We start from the raw sequence: 17,214 nt of genomic DNA on the forward strand, positions 1-17,214 counted from the left end.
TTGTGTGCCTCTTTCTCCACAGAGCTAAATTCAGTGAATTCTGTCTGCCACATGGTTTATTACATATACAAACACAATGTGCAGGAAATAAAGTTTATAGTTCTCAACTGCAGTAATGTCTTAATGACTGCATCACAGCAGACACAGTGGGTTCATTGTATGCTCCAGGTTCTGTTCTAGATGGACAGAATTTACAGTCCTCATATCTTGGTAAATATAATCCCTTGCTAAATGTCAAAAAGTTAACTCTAAAGACAGTCACCTTCACTGTGATGAAGCCAAAGTCCAGATCTTTGTTCTGATGTAAAGGCTGGCTTTGTCCATATAAAATAATTTTGAAGTCATACATCCATATACTATCCCCCCTGCCCAAAAAAAAAGAAATATTTAGTAGAAAAATTAAACAGCATGTCAGATGCATCAACCATTCCACTGGAGAGAAAAACTAATGTGGACTAACATTTTTAAAAAGGTGAGCCATGTTAATCTGTTATGTTTTATGTGTTTCAGTTAGTTTTTGGACTTAGGTTTCACATACATGTGGGGAAGTTTTTAATTGTGACGATGTCATGATAAATAGTGGAGCTTGAGAGCTTCGTGAGTGTTTTAGATGCTGTTACAAGCTATTTGAAACTTTTTTGTTTTAGTGTATAAAGAATTTTTTTTTTTCCAGCATTTGACTGATTCCTAGTTCTGAAAGTGTTTATGTGCCTGTGAAGAGTCCTACCAAAGTCAGGTTTCTTATATAAATAATTTCTGTAGACATGTAGGAAAGCTTATGCCTGTGTATATAATTTATGTACTTGATTAGTTCCTGTCTTTGAGGAACTACTTGCTGTATTTCTCAGTAGTTTTCAAGTATGAGATCCTAGTGTTTAACTGCAGTAGATAAGAAATATCTCCAATGTTTTCTTTCACACTTAAGTAAAACTAAGTTCGGAACAGCCCTGAGAGAGTGATGAATTAAAAGTGAGATGTTTAATTTAGACTGGGCTTCAATTCATATTGTTCTTAGTCCATTATTTATAAGAGGTTTTATGCTTTACTGTAAATGCTCAGTGTTTGAGGTCACCATTTCTTTCTGCTAAACCGTGTTGAACTTTAATGGAACAATTAAAGTAAAAAATCTTGTATGTACTGTTCCCATTCTTCATGTTTATATAAACTTATCTTTATTCTTTGTTACTTTGTAAATTACTTTCCTGACCTTTTTGCTTTTGCAATGGTCAAGCAAAATATATAAATTTTACAAGTTCACATAGAGGTTGAAGAAAAACAGTTGAATAATATTTATAGGTGCAAGGACTACTTTGAAATTACAAAATATTAAAGTAGTTGGCTTTGCATGAGGTACTAATTAATTAATCTAGTCCTAATCTGTGCTTTTGTATTTTTATTTCTTACAGCATAAAGCATTAAGGCATAGTTTTACTTTTTTCTGTGTGATGCACCAGTGCATGAGTAGCACATACAGAGTTAATAAAACATAAACACTAACATGCTTTGCTTTGCTGTTTAAAACTACCTCAGGATTTACCAAATAATCCAACTCTTTTTGTGTCTCAAGGAAACGATGTGTAAGTCCAAGTCAAGATGGGACTTTTCTTTGGGAGCTACAATTACTGTTGATGGATGCCAGCTAGATTTATTGACTGATTCTTTTTATCTTTTAGATCACATTACAGGCTTAATGATGTCTGTCATGTCCAGAAAGGCTTGTGACATTGATGGTAGAGGAACTGGTCAGCTGGGATATTTTATTTTGCAAAGATAATGCACATCAGGCACTTGGGAGGATGAGCTTGCTGCAGATGAGACACTTTCCAACTAAGCCAGGCAGGGGGAGCACCAAGTCTGGATATCCTCCTGCAGTGGAGCCACTTCTGCTTTACAAGTGCCTTCAGAATACCCTGACTTCAGTGAATATTTTGTCCTAAACTCTGGAAGAAACACAGCTGATAGCATGGGATCAGCTGTTTGCTGTTTATGTTTCCAGGCTGTATCTGCATAGTCTAAGTTGACTGCAGTATAACTGTAATTTATTATGGTTAATTGGAGTGAAAATGCAGAAACTGGAGCCAGCAGAAGCTGATGTAGAAGGCTCTTTGCTACTCAGAGAGGGAACAGTGTTTCTGCATTTTTTATTGTGTTCTTATTTTCTGCCTTTATCCAGATTAAGGTACATCTGCCCCTACTGTTATGTTGCACCCAGTGGTCTTGCTGTGGAAAGAGGAGAGGATTTTTGCTTTCCTCCTTGGGGAGTGCCTTAACCATGAGAAGGTTATGGAGCAGGTAAGCACTGTCTCTGCTCTTTTCCTCTGCACATCTTTAAAAGAAAAGCGTTCTTTGGAAAGGGAACTGTGGGAATGTGCTTATCAGGTGCACGCTGGACTCTGCACACGACATCACCCTTTGTCCTCCAGAGCTCAGTGTCCTGGGCTGGCAGAGGGCACAGGGGGAGGATTTGCAGTGGCATTAATTACACTGGGTGTTTGCTACAGAGCAGTCCTAGGAGTTCCCATCTTCCTGGCTGTTTTGGACACTAAGTTCCCTCTCAGTGTTGTAGTAGTGAACACACTTCCCTGGAGTTTAGAGACCACCTGACTAAAAGATACAGACCTAAATTATCAGATTCTTTAATGGAGTTGGGTGCCAAGCGTTTCTGTGAAAATCTTCTTTGGCAACGTGTATTTTACATGACATGCTACTTTTGGAACAGTATCTTTGTATTAGCAGCAGTGAGGAGAATCACAGCATGTCCACATGTGACTGGTTGGGGGTAAAGTAGGGACTGCCCTCAATTGCTGTTCAGTTTTTGCTGCCTTCTTGGCTTGATATTTTCACACCCAGTCACCGTAAAGCACTGCTGTAGCATGTTAGATTTGCCTGTTCTAGGCTAGATGAGGCTGAATGGTGTTTATAATTGCCTTGTAATTTCCACAGTCTAGCATGATTTGGCTTTAAGCATACAATGTTAAAAATAGCTTTTTAATACAAGTCAAGCAAATCATAATAAGCAAGTTGCTGGCAATAGTCCTTCTGGTGTAGAGAAGTCTTACATTCACTGATTAGGAGTGTACATTAATTCAATCACAGAGGTTAATATTAACTCAATTAACTGAAATCACTTTATATCATATTTTGGAAATTCATTAATTAAGGAAGTTTGTGCTGATGTTCAGTTGCATCAATTGTCTTATGATCCATTTTGTTTGCATCTCTGTCTCTCTTCAAGTCTTTGGCACCTACTGATTTTTAAAGAAAGCAGTCATGCCCATAGTTAAAAAAGTCTAAATTCTTAACTGGACTGAAAAAAACCCTGTAGCAGCACCCCTTTTTGCCTCAAGACATTCTGGTTTTTTCTCTGGATTTTTTTATTTTATTTTTGTTTGGTGGATTATATATCAACTTCACGAGCAGACATGTTGCATTTTACGTTCTTAAGTAATCATGGTAGTGTCTTTACATAGATAGAAAGAAGCTGGCCTGAAGTTACCTTGGTGGACATTTTGATGAAATAATTTTTTTGCTCATTAAACTGCAATTTGCATTTAAAATCCTGCATGAATAATGATATGACTTTGATATGTTATCACTTATGGAAGGTTTTTCTGTCACAAAAAAGAAAGAGAAAGAAAATAATAATAATAGAAAAAGAAAAGAATTATGTGTAGTTTCCTGGCTGAATAAGTTATCTACTGTCACAGTAAACCAGTAAAACATTCTTGCTTGTCAGTCACTGCTTTTGAACCCCTGTATGTCCACCAAACATGATATTTTATTATTTCATAGCTCTTTTGAACAGAATAATGTCAATCCTTACTGTATCTGCCAAAAACCTGTCATGATAACTTCTGATTTTTATTTCATTTCAGCAGGAATAAAATTATCTGAGTCATAGACCTGTGCAATGTTTTGATTTGGAAATATCAGTTAACCCCTTTCTGAAAAGACAGGAAAAGAGTATTTTTTAAAGTTTAATTTGAATAGGTACGTTCAAAAGTAACTCTTAGGCTGGAGCTGAGGGTGCAGTGGAGCCTCTGAAAGGCTCTAGTTAAGGCCTAATGGATACAGTAAAAAAGATAGTCTAAAGCAGAAAAAGTTAACAATAGAGTGCAAGAATCTCAGATGGCACTAGAGTTTGTCTCCTCTGAACTAAGTGTCACGAAATCAGTCTGCAGCAGCACTAGTTCCCATGTGTTTATATAATTGTGGGAATAAAATCTAATGAAGCCCTCTAAAGCAAAATTTTAGCATTTGTTATTGGTTTTAGTTTCCTCCCATTGCCATTTTGGGTCAACACCTTCAGACAGAAGAAGAGCAGAAGCAGTTCTGGTATGAATATTAGTATTGCATATTCCTATTTAATATGTGAAATGTGGGAGTGGGAATATTCCTCTTGTATATGTAGGTGTGAGTTATGCTTTTTTTTAATTCTTTTCTTTAAAACCAGTTTTGACTGTTACATGTGCTTGCATGTCAGCATTAGTTTGTGTAAATTAAACTTCAGGTGCATAAAGACAATGACAGCTGCAGAGAGATGCTCCCTTCTCTTTTTCTAATCTTAGCTTTGATCTTTAAAAAAAAAAATCCTGGAAGTTAAAATTCAAATATTTTCATTAGGGTGTCAGAAAGAAGAAACAAACAGAAGAACAAGAGAACTCCTGCCTCCTTCTTTCATCCCAAACCTTGCCTAAAAACCTGAAGGTGCTACTCACAGTATTGCCAAGTTATCCTACTACAAAGGGCTGCTCAGGATTTATAATATTAATTCCCTAAAAACGTAGGCTGTGTTTGATTTTTTTATTTATTTATTTTTTGAGTACTGGCTTCACTCACTTACTGAGGATCTTTTCTATTTGTACAGTACATGTTAGATAAAGAAACTATATACTTATGTTAGATATGCCTCCCATTCTGTTACAACTAGATTACTCTTTTTAAGTACTGCTAGAGCAGAACGTCAGGAGCAGTCAGTGTCTCGTTCTTGTTCTTCAAATGAGTTGTTGTTAGAAACTGCATCTAATCTAAATATCCATCCTCAGCCCACCCTTCCAGAGCTGTCCATACCAGGGCACAGATTTCCAGTTCCTTCAGTTTTAAAAGGGAATATGTCCTGTAAAATCCCTTGCATGCGACTCACCACGCTATGACCTGATGGCAATGTTTGTTTCCTGTTTCATAGTAGGGGCTGGCAGGTGGGAGAAAGTAAACCTGAGCAAAGAGAGAAGACCTGTATGTCTTGAAAAAGTAACTGTAACCTATTTTTATCTTTTTCCTACTGTCAGAAGGATGTAAGCCTGTATGAATAGGGCCTGCACAGATTCCAACATAGGTACATTCCATACAATGGGGATATTGGAACTTTTACCCCTTAGTCCAGAAGTTACTCTACTGAATTTCACAGAGCTGAGTAAATTGGTTGAATTCAACAGCTCCTGAAAGAAAATGTGTAGAGCATCTTTTTATGCACGAGGGCAGAAAACCTTTTTGTGGATTGTTGCCTTTGCCTTGCAGGTGGCTGCAGTATTGCACCCAGGGCATCTCCGGGAAATGTGGATCTTGCTGTTGATAGAGGTGGTGGTGTGGCTGCTCAGCAACAAACCACGGGAGAACAAGTCCTGGCATAAATAATAACAGCAGCTCTGATTCTGCAGGGGGTGAAGCTGATGAGTGGTGTTTTGTCCTTGGCATCAGATTTGGGCTTCCTCTTGTTGCACCAGACATAGACTCTTTCGACCAGAGACCCCCAGGGTGTGTTTTGCAGCATGGGCCTTCTGTGGCCCTGCTGCTGGCATGGAGGAGAGCAGTTTCCCAGTTTTCTTGGACACTCTGATCAGCTTTTCAGTGTGCTTTCTGACACAGCTCCAGTGTACTGCCTTGTGGTGGTGTCTGCTTCTATCCAGAGACTTCTCTCGGGAAATAGCTGAGCTAATTTTAGAAGCAAAAACAGTCAAAAGAGGCCCATTTCAAATGCAGCCAGAGTACCTCCTGTCTAATCAGTTCTGAAATCTGATTGATGCTAAAGCCTTTTCTTAGCAGAATGTTTATTAATCTTGAAGGGGGTGGGGAGAAAAACAACACAAGAGATCTTTTACGAGGCAGACATAAATGAACAGAAGCTCTTTAAATATGAACTTGTGGGAACTAAGAGATTGATGCAATACATCACAGGGACAGAAAGGCCAGACGACAGCTTTCTGAGTACATGTTGGCATAAAATCAGATAGAGAGAAAAGAAACTATGGTACTTTTTGCCTGACATGACCTGAGGAAAATTACTGGCCGTTGTGTGGCTCTTGCATCGTTGTCTCGGGCATATCATGTTCTGTAGTGATTAAAATACAACTTCTGGTGACAGCAGGAACCCAAATGCCCTTCTGAATTGTGTAAAAAGTGCGACAGTTGTTCCTTCAGCCCAGGTCATGTTTCAGTATGTGCTTCAGCAACTGCTTTTTATTCCGTTTGATTCCTGTATCATTGTTCTGAATGAAAACAGAGGAAACACAAAATCTTAGGGCAATATTCTGTTTATAAGAGGAAAGGTCACCTGTTGTCAGGGTCTGTGAATATTGCATGGATTTACACTGTTCCAGGAAGGCAGGGAAGACAAAATTGAAATCAAGCATATTTTTAAATCTTTCATCTAAGCTCTCTTTTACTGCTCTTTTTCAAGTTGTACTGCAGAATGAACAGCTTCAGGAGAATACGTTTTGCACCATGAGTAGAACTAGTGTTATTTCCATAGCAGGGCTACTGTTGAAGACTCTTTTCTTATACTGACTACAAGAGGCTGGGAGATGAAGAAAGTCCTGAAGAGAGGGCATCTGTCATCCATTTTCTGGTGTTTGCTCCTGAATAGACCTTTACCATGTTCCATTTCACACAGGTAGGGTTTTTTTGCACTGAGTATTTTGTCCTATTTGAGTCTCACATAGCTGTTACTAGACTTTAAAATGTTACTTAGATGCAGGCATGAGAAAGAGACTTTAACCTAAATAAAGTAGGCTTGAAACTAATGTATCTGAATCCAGCTTTAAACACTCACATTTTGGGCTGCGCAAGTTAAAAGGCGCCACATTATTTGGAACTGTACATATATTTCTCCTCTGACTGACACATGCAAAACAACTACTTCCCTCTTATTTTTTGCTGAGATGATGCTTCCCAGTCTTCTTTGTAATCAGCTTCAGAAAAAGAGCAGTTTTTCTCTGTGCAAAACGTCTGCCGTAAAGCTGGTGCCATTCTAGGACATCTTGTTACATCTGATTGTGCCTCAAATGTCATCTTATTTTTATCTCTGTAGTCTGGGCCAGAATGAACACTGATGAGCTATTTCTTGCGTGATTTAAGTTCTTGGAGCACAGCTGATAAGAGCTGCAACAGTCATGCGATGTACGACTTGTTACAGCTCTCTGCTGGAGTGGGTTTTACCACGCTCTGGCTACAAACTGTAGTGGGAGCAGATAAGCCTGTGCTGAAAGGTTTTGACAAATCCTACTGAGAGTGTTTTTTGAGAGCTGTAGGACCTTTTTGAAGATATATGTAGAGATCCAATGTGAGGCACGGAGTGAGAGCCCTAAGGCAAAGAAACTGCTCTACTGTTCATTTGCTTAAAATTACTTTGGTGCTTAAGTCACTTCTGAGCCAAAAACAACCAGATATTAGACCTCAGTGAACTTGTGAATGTCAGAAATATTTTGGGAAATTTTGGAATCCTTCATCATAACCACGTATTTGGCCAAGATATGATGTGTGGCCCCAGTTCAAAGAAACTGTAAATACTGCCATTTATCCAAAGTATTATTCCCTCGCTATGTCTAAACTTCAAAGAAAAGCAGTTTCTTAATAGTTTGTATGATGCTATAAATAATATTTTTCTTTATTGCATACTGAGAAAAGAAAAGCATTTCATGAGTCATACTTATTGTGGGGTCTGCGGACAAAGCTCTCAAGGCTTTATGAGTTTCCACAATGTGCAAAAGGCTTAAGATTCAACAGTCTGGCTTCTTCCAACAATAAATTAAAGACAGATTGTTAAAATACTTTGACATGAGTAGCTGAACCTACTTCAAGACACACCTTGATGACTGAGCTGCTCTCAGATTCAAGCAGAGGAAAGGAACTATATGCAAAACCTCCTTACAGGTCAGATGAAGGAAAATCTTTGTCCAGAAATTCCTTGGGTTTGATTGGTGTTATCAGTCAATAGGGTGGAAGTAATATGTTTACTGAATGCTGTAATGCATAACTACCAGGATTGTTTGGGGGTTTTTTAATTACTTACTTGAAATGAAACCTGCTTAAGAGAAGTGACACTTAGCCATGATTTACTGCAAGTAACACAAATCCTGTTGTTACAACTCTATTCCTGTTGAAGTCCATGGCAACAGAGAGGAAAAATTGATCCTCCTTATTATAATTTAAAACTTCGAGCCAAATTGCCAGATAAGCTATGTCAATACCATTTTGATTAAATATCAGATCTCTAAATGTGGAAATTCCAATTAGACTGTATCTTCTGTAAAACAACAAAAGCAAAACCTGAAAAGACAGCGGTTTTCCAGGTGTGCAATTCCTTGCCCACAGTATTATCTTCTGCAACTAAGTACCTTTGAGTGACCCAAGTGCTGCAGTTTTTTACTGTCCTGTGCAAGTACCAAAAGATGTGAAGTTCAGTGGGTGCATCTAGATGTTTAACCAGGTCTTCCTTAGCTAGAAGGGTAGTGGCAGTATCCTTCCTTTTGTCTGAACAACAGCTGAAATAATAAACCACACTCTGTGACTGGACATGGCTTTATCTTCAATACCTCTCTGACAGGAGAGAAAAGCAATCAGAGCCATGGTAAGGACAGGATCACCAAGAAGTGATTGAATTTGAATTCAATTCTTCTTCGAACACATTTCCTGTGTCTTCAGATATGTCATCCAGAAATATCCATTTTGCAATGGCTCTGAGGAAAGCATGTGATACCCTGGACCACACTGAATGATCTTCTGACTGACCAAATCTATTCCATAACATTTGCAAAGAGTCCAGTAAATACATCTGGGAAGCATTTCCATTTGTGCGCAAAAGCAAATATAACTGACCCTTTAGTACACTTCTGCAGACAGTCACGTCTATGAACTTTGCATCTGCAGAGATTGCACTCAGATTGCCTCAGATGCTGTGCCCAAACTTAGAAGGCTGAAATGAAACTCTTAAGTTTAACTTTTTTTTCACCCTTTTGAGAATGAGATCCTCTTGAAAAGCTTTGGTTTGTTGATCTATCCCCAGCTTTGGAGAAGAACTTTCTTATCCCCACTATGCTTCCAGTTTCTGCTTTTCTAACATGTAATAGTCTCTCATTCCTTTCAATTTGGAGACTAGAGAGAACAATGCTATATTACTGTAGAATATTTTTTAACTTTGTTTTTCATGAAATTTTTACAGGTGAAATACCATAAGACTAGTAATTGGTCCTATTCAGTAAGGAAATGGAATATTTAAGATTTCTAGATGAGACCACTGAGATGAGGGATTGTGCTGCCAATATTTGAGTAACTATTAAAACACAGTAAACACTGTGAGAGTGGATTGATGCAAGTGATAGTAACTGCAGTATTTCAGATGTTCAGTACTTGCAAGTCAACAGCTTTTGTGCCTTCTCCCTCTCTGCTTGCCTCTCTGCAGCATTTGCCATCTTTTTTTTAGGACTTTATGAAGACTTTTCCTGTTATGTTCTTTTTACTGTCTCTTAAGTATGATTTGGCTCTATGTACTTGATGAATGTTAAATGAACTGTAGGGAAATACTTGATTACTTGGGAAATCAGCTCTTAGGGTTGTTATTTTTTGTTTAACTGTACGGTTAAGTCCATGAAACAGCAAGATACTCAAGCACAGACCTCTTCAATGCACAGCTTTTTTACAAATAGTAAATGACTGCTTCAGTGGTATCTTACCTAACACACAAATGTCAATATTTATAGGGGGGTTTCAGTGTGTCAGGGGGTACTTAATAGCATTTCCATGCAAGGGATCATGATTTTCCACCATCAAGAAATCTAAAGCCTTTTATTGACATGGGGTAAAGATACTGGCAGCAATTAAAACCAATACTAGAACAGTAAACAAAGGTTGATTTTGTATATTTGTCACAGGCGTTCATCCAAACTAAGCTGTTTCAACTTGAACATGCAGGTTGGAATAGCTGAGCACAGACACAGAGGTGCTACTTAAGGACAAGATGAAGTAGTGAATAAGTTAGTTTTCAGTATCTGGCCTTCTCTAAGAGATCCACTTGTCTCTTTGGAAACCGCTGTAAAAATTCAGATTAACCTCAGTAGAAGATGAAAATAAATATTAGCATGCTGTTAATAACCAGTGTGATCCCTGTGGACCAGCTTCCAATATATTTTCCCTAGCTAGTGTCCTAGTGTATCCAATGCAAGTTTAGCTTCAATAAGAATAATTAGTAGGGAAAACTGGGTCTCATCACTGTACTGCTGGTCCATGAGTGTAGGACTCTATTCTCTTTTGCTCCTTAGGAGACTAAATCTCCATGACTTTGAAAACTTCTGTGTTTTCAGTCTTGCTACCAAAATTCTTTCTGATAGTCTCAGTTGAACAGACATACCTTTCAGCTGTAAAGGTAACCAGCTTAAACCAATCAAATTCTACCTGGGAATTTTTTAGGAGTTTCTCTTTGTCCTAACCCTCTCCTTCTGAGAAGTTCTTTTAGGATCTCACTGTTCTACGAGTCAGGTAGTTTTCTCCTATCTCCAAATTCACCCTGTTCCCAGGCCACAGATGGTCTTTTGGTCTTAACTTGTAGAAATCTGTGCAGGAAGTGCTCACTGTTTCTCTCAATGTTTCTTTCTTTTGTTTCTTGTTTGGCTTTTTATAGTAAACAAGGAAGCCTTTCCCTCAAGAGGCTGATTTTGGCCTCTTTATTAATGTTCAACTAGTAACTTGTGTTCCTATGCTTTGCACTAAATCCTTTGTGCAGAAAACCTGAAAAAAATTAACTTTCTTCTTCCTGTGCAGAACAATCTTTTGTGATCCATGAAGGGAAAATAAGAATTTTTTTAAATTTTCCTGTTAAATTCACCTGAATATTATTCAAATATAAAATACATACAGTGATGGGACATCCTGGAATCTTGAATTTTCAAGTTTAAAACTGGTAGATGTTAAATGACCAATAATTTGTCAATATAATCTCCTAACTAAGTCTGAAGGATTAGTGATGATCTCTTTGCTAAACGTATCTTCTACATTTTAGGATATTTATCAATTAGCTTGTTTATTGGAGATTTTTGGTCAGTGGTTCTTTTAAGACAGGGCAGCTGAGACTGTCAGCTCTGCTGACTTAAAATAGCTTTAGCACTTTGGAATTTATGACTTCAGAAATGAATGCTGTGGGTTCTATTGGCAATTAATAACTAAAACCTGTAATTATTTCTGGGGGACAAAACAGGGACTGTTTCCTTTTCATTGAAACTAATGTAAGTGTCATGGGTTTGTACAAAATGCAGTTTTTCATTTGTCTTGGTCACACAACATACCAGCTGATGATAAAGACAGTCAGAAAAAAAACCTCCTCTATAGTTTTCAGATTTCATATTATTTACATGAAACTAGTGTGAAAGTTAATCCTGTAGCACAGCAGAAAGGGTTGTATTACAAAGTATTTTCTCAGACAGAACACTGTTTCTAACCTAACTGTATGATGAGGTCAAATAGACCTTTCAGTTGGTTGAGATATTTTTGTTTCTTGCTTGGAGGAGAGCGGAGGGAGGAGGAGATGCACAGGAGAACTAAGACAAGAATTTGTCAGTGTATTTAAGGAGATCAGTCATAGAAATCACGTGTGTATCAAGCACATCTGGTCCTGGTCTTCTAGTTTTAAGATGAGGATAAAATATTGAATTCCTAGAGTCAGAAAAGAGCAAAGGCAAAGGAAGCCAAATCCATTGTCAGCAAGTATGTTTCCAAATAAAGAATAGTTTAATTATGTTTCCTTGTTAAGCCTGTTTTCTAGAATTTAAAAATAACTAAGAGCACTCTTTAATCAACACTGCAAATTATGATCTGGCAGTGACCCTGTGTCGAGCATCCTGCAGGTCTGCGCTGTCTGGGTGGTCACAGTGGGGACAGATTTATGAGTTTTTCCTGAATGCCTCCTGGACAGCTGGGAAGGAGGCCACTGTTCTTTTTTGGCATATAAATGAATGCCAGTTGTGGGTAGTGTTGCCTAAAAAGACCTCAGAGAAAAAGACTCTGGGCCAGTTTAGTGTATAAGTTAAAGAGAGCAGGTCCTTTAGTGAGGCCAGAGGAATACACACCCTGCATGCCTGCCCAGATAGTGGCTCTGTGATGTCATAATAAGGTCCATCCAATCCCAGATCTGTCCATCCCCAGTTCTGCCCCCCTCCACACCCCTTCAGGAATTGGGTCTGGGGGCGTTTGGGACCCCTTCTTCCCCATCATCTTCTTCAAAGCAGGTACAGTCCTTGGAGCTTCTCCAGAGTTCTGGGCTTGAAGGTTGCTCTGTCTGCACGATATCTCCTGGTCCAGGCTTAGAGTGAGATGTTCTTAAACGGGTGTTTTTCTACAATTCTACCTTGAAAAGAAGGCTAAACACACCAGAGGAATTTAGAGGGATTGATAAAGGGTAAGGGATATAATACAGCTACATTAAAATCTACATTTACTACAGAACTACTTCTAAAATCTATAAAAGTTAAAAAATCCAAAATAAAGCTCTGAGGCATCAATAGTGGCAAAACTGAAAGTTAGGTCTTGCCCTTTACCTCCAGATAACTACCTCCAATAAAAAATAAAAAGGTGGGATTTATCTCACCCACTTCAGATATATAGGTGCAGTTACTGAGCACAAACTGAGTGCAGAGAAATAAGTTTATCTGGAGTGTTGTTTGCTTCCTGTTTTAAACATCTTTCCATTTAAAGCTGAGTAAACAACTTTGAAATGTCCATTTCTCTTCACCAAACTTAAAAGAAAGTTTGGCAGCAAGTCTAAACATAGAATTTTTTTATTTAGAAGTATGAAGTTGGGCAAAAGTTCCTCCCCCTCAAAAGAGGCTGTTTATAGAGCCTCCTTTCTGCTTATTCTGTTCATTAGAGCTCAGGTAGGGATGCTAATTTTGCAGCACTTAATTAAGATACAAAAGAGGCCCTTATGTCATCTGGGGAGCTGCAGTGGTGCCAGGTAAATCAAATTCTCCCACCCCAAGGGCTTCCTGGGGATCCCACACTCAGGGGTGACAGAAGGCCAGAGTGCAAACCTTTACCTCCTCTCTCTCCTCATGTCTAATATATGGGGAATTACCACAATATATCAACCTTGCTTTATTAAAGTATTTCAAACCAATGTTTACCAAACTCTCAGATTTAGACCATGATGGTCTAAAAGGTGCTGTCCACCAGTGCTTCTGGGATAAAACTGCCTAGTGATTCACAGGAATTTTAAAGAGTTGCTGGGGGATCTAAAAGAATTCTGCCTACCCATTTAAATTACATATGTGATGATTTTTCAGTGCTCCTGTTTATGCTATCCTTAAACTTTTTTATAAAATTAAATGACCTGTTGTTCCTCCAGCTCTTTAAAAAAAAAGAAACAATTTCTTGCTGCAGGCATTAACTTATTTATGTAATTGGACCAAATCTTAATTGTATGTATATCTGTATCATTCTACTAATTTCAGTGAGAAAGAACTCACTAGAACTGGTAACCGAACAGAAATTCTGCTGCTTAAAAGCAGCTTATGACCCAAGAACAATAGAAATGTCATTATATGTGTTTATAATGTCCTCTAAAACAGAATAAGAAATTTAATGAGAAATGTCTGGAGGAAGGAAAATATTGCATTATCTCTGCATATTGTATTGTCATCTTCAAAAACTACTCTGAAGGAAGAATGAGTCATTTTGGAAAAAATAGAAGGTAATGAAATATCCATGAAAGGTCTGAAAACTGAATGGTTACACTGTCTACTATAAATAGATTTTCATAAGCTAAATAAGAGATTTCAGTAAAATATCCAGGTGCTGACTTGGACAAGTCATTAAATGTGTTGGGAGGTGGGGTTGCCTGAGTTTCATATTCTCGTGGAATAAGTAAGAATTCTCAAGTCACAACAAGTATTACAGTGTGGTCCTTATTTTGGCTACCAGTGCTCCTCCTGCATCTCCTCTTTCTCATGTTATCTTGTTTGTTACTTCTCCTTGTGCATTGCAGAGTAATAGTAAATGTCTGCAACTATTGTACCTTGATGCTTGATTAAAGCAAATGAAAAAGGAGGGGGAGAAATCTGTGCAGTCAGAAGAAAGCTTTTATAGTCAGGTAAAATATTATCAAGAAGAGAAAAAGTAATCCCTATGAAATTACTCTATTTCTAAAAAGAGGAACAGCTTATTTATTAGACTCTGGGCTGGTTCTTCTCAAAGACGAGCTGGTCATGGAGCTCATCAGTCATTTCTACCAACATCACAGCACCAGGAGTTGTGGAAAGAAATGCTCAATTACAAGTGTTCTGATCTTTCCCTGGGACTTTGTGCCAGTAACCCTGATCTTAGGTTTTTCTTCAGCCCTGGTCTTTCTAGCTCTGACAGGCAGTGAGAGGGACACTTGTAAGCACTGCTGAGGAGAACAGTGGCGTCCCCCTCACATGAGTATTAGTTACTGCACGAAGAGCTTTATGGGACTGTAAAGTGTGACTCCTTTTCGCCCCCTCAACTTCACGAGTTCTCATATTTCTTGTCCTCTGTTCTTCCATACTATTTATAACCTATAGCTACGCAGATCACCCTCACTGTAGCTCCCCTGCTAGTTTAGAAGAATGTTATTGTCGCCCTTCTGTCTAAAATTACTCTAGCGTGCTTTATTTTCTCAGTTTCCTCTTATTATTCTCCCTCAGATCATTGTTCTTGATGTTCTTTCTAAAATTATTGTATTGATTTCCTGTCTCTCTCCGTGTCTTTTTATTATTAAGATGATAAATGTTTAAAGATAGCCTGTCATTTATCACATATATCACATCTCTCTTTTATCTTAGAAGAAAATTGCTACCCTGAATTTAGGAGCTGAATCACAAGTGTAATGGCTAGAAGAGCCATCAAACACCTCAGTGTTTTGTTTCATTACTTCATTTCCAGGTTGCTGGTAGAAAAGGACTATTTGTATTCCAGGAACAGTGATATGATGGTTTGCACTTAAATCTCTGAAACTAACTGCCACTGAGTATCTGTCAAAACAACTTCTAAAAAGAAGCTGCTGTAACAAAGATATCAGTCTTACTTAATTTTACATTAAGTGCAAAGCCTAAAAGTTTCAGGTCCATAACTTTGCTGCTTCTTTACCATTCAAACTTCAGAGTCAAATGATCCCATGTCAAAAGTCAACTGCAACTTGTAGGCTGCTACTGCTTTGGGTTTAAAGGCTTTAAACATATGAAACCGAAGTGGTGTTTTCGTATCTGGAACCCTAAGCCAGACTAGGTTCCTTTGATCTGGTAAACTGTAACATGTTTTGATTTAAAAGGGAATATTTTGCACTTTTACTCACTCAGAGCCAAGTCTTTGTAGGTGTGAACTCACATACCTGCTGGGGGAGCCTCCTGTCTCAAGGGGCAGTGCCCTCACTGCAATGTATAAACCTGGTCTTTGATTCAAACTTAATATCTCATGTCTGCACTTCTGCTGATGTGCTGCAGTCAGATTGCTCTGGAAAAAGGCAGCTAAGGCTTGTCCTGCAGAATTATATGGTCCTTGGGTGCAAAGGAGGGGAAAAGGGGCACATGAGCACCTGAAAACCCACATGAATCTAGGGAGACAGGGAGAAATGGAGCTATGGAATAGAAAACTGGGCAAAGGGTATGGATCCACAAGAGCAGGGAAAGGTGGACACTGCTCCTTGTGTGCTTGCTCAGAAACATCAGGAGGTTGGTATTCCAAGTCTCCTGCTGGAGGCAGAGGCTGGAGCGCCCACACCCTGTGTCTGAAGGGCAGCGTGGGCAGTGCTGATCTTCAGTGCAGCTGTGCCACCGCTTGAGGATGTCATCTAAAGAGTCAAAACAAAAGATAATCCAGCCCACATGTTGGAACATGGCTGGATACCATCAGCTTGAGTGGAATTTCACTCCAGTGATGAGTGAAATGGAGTACTCCATCATGGAGTACTATATTTGGAAAGATAAACATAAATGTATGCTTATATCCTGAATGCAAGTTATTCAAGTTAGATAAGACAGGAGAAAGTAAATATAAGTAATGCTATAGACCAGGGTGCCAGCTGACCTTGTGTTTTCTCAGCTCACTTCTCAGTATTTGTTCTGCTGAAAGGAATACTTGAGTGTTTCTTTGTAATGTTTGTGAAAGGATTGATGTGTTCATCTTTGTGCTTTTCTGTCTCAGCACTGCAAACAAGATAATGGGTGATTAATGTACTCTGGTAACTCCATGGGCACGCTGAGCGACACGCCAGCTGCTCCTGCTGAAGCCCAGGGGTAAGTACAGCAAGAGGAAGATGCATAATGTGTACAGTGTGTAAAAGGATCTGTGGGGAGGTGAGGATGTTTACTCAACCATAAAGAGAACAGGTTTGTGTGTGTGTGACTCCATAGAAAACCCAATATCCTGTTTATCAAAGGAAGTCTCTTGTTTTTTCATGGAACGAGTCGCCCTTGCATTTGCATCTTGGGACAAGAGAAATGAGAAAAAGTAAAAATAGCTGCAGTATCAAACCTTCTTCCTGAACCAACCACCCCCATGGAGGGTGGTTGAAAGGCTCGGCTCAGGCAGAGAAGTGTAATTGTGTGGTCAGCTCCCAGGTGGGAGTCCTGCTTTATCTCTGAACAATAGAATAATTTCCATCTGCTTGGTTGGAGCAGAAACCCTCTCTGTTTCTGACAATACTTGGCATAGCGTTGACTCTAAAACTGTGATTTTCCATTGTTTTTTTGACCCTCGGATGACTTTTTTCAGGGACAAAATTTTCCTACCTGCATGTTTTGTGTTCAGTGTCACTGGCTTTTCTGCTGCATTGTCACTAGGAGAAGGAAAGTGCAAGACAGTGGCTGTATGTAGACAACTTCACTCATTTTTAGTAAGGTCTTGCTGAGTGGCACCAGAGGGTGATGGCCTGACCACTGGAGATGTGAGCTGTAGAGTTAGTTATTTCCAGATCCATATTAGAGATGGAAACCTCTA

At 38.8% G+C, this 17,214-nt stretch overlaps 1 long non-coding RNA gene across 1 annotated transcript in view; it reads left to right on the forward strand.

The window, feature by feature from the left end:
• Positions 1-2,314: 2,314 nt before the first annotated feature.
• The window catches only part of LOC127478810 (uncharacterized), a 28,083-nt gene continuing 13,183 nt past the window's right edge, over positions 2,315-17,214 (forward strand). The window contains exons 1-2 of the long non-coding RNA XR_007907363.1: positions 2,315-6,889; positions 16,420-16,511. This is a non-coding gene — a long non-coding RNA (uncharacterized LOC127478810). The remainder of the gene's footprint in view (positions 6,890-16,419; positions 16,512-17,214) is intronic.

The sequence above is a fragment of the Manacus candei genome, unplaced genomic scaffold, assembly GCF_025592945.1.
Source record: "Manacus candei isolate 608988 ecotype Guabito, Panama unplaced genomic scaffold, ASM2559294v1 h1tg000005l, whole genome shotgun sequence".
Classification (NCBI taxonomy): Eukaryota; Metazoa; Chordata; class Aves; order Passeriformes; family Pipridae; genus Manacus; species Manacus candei.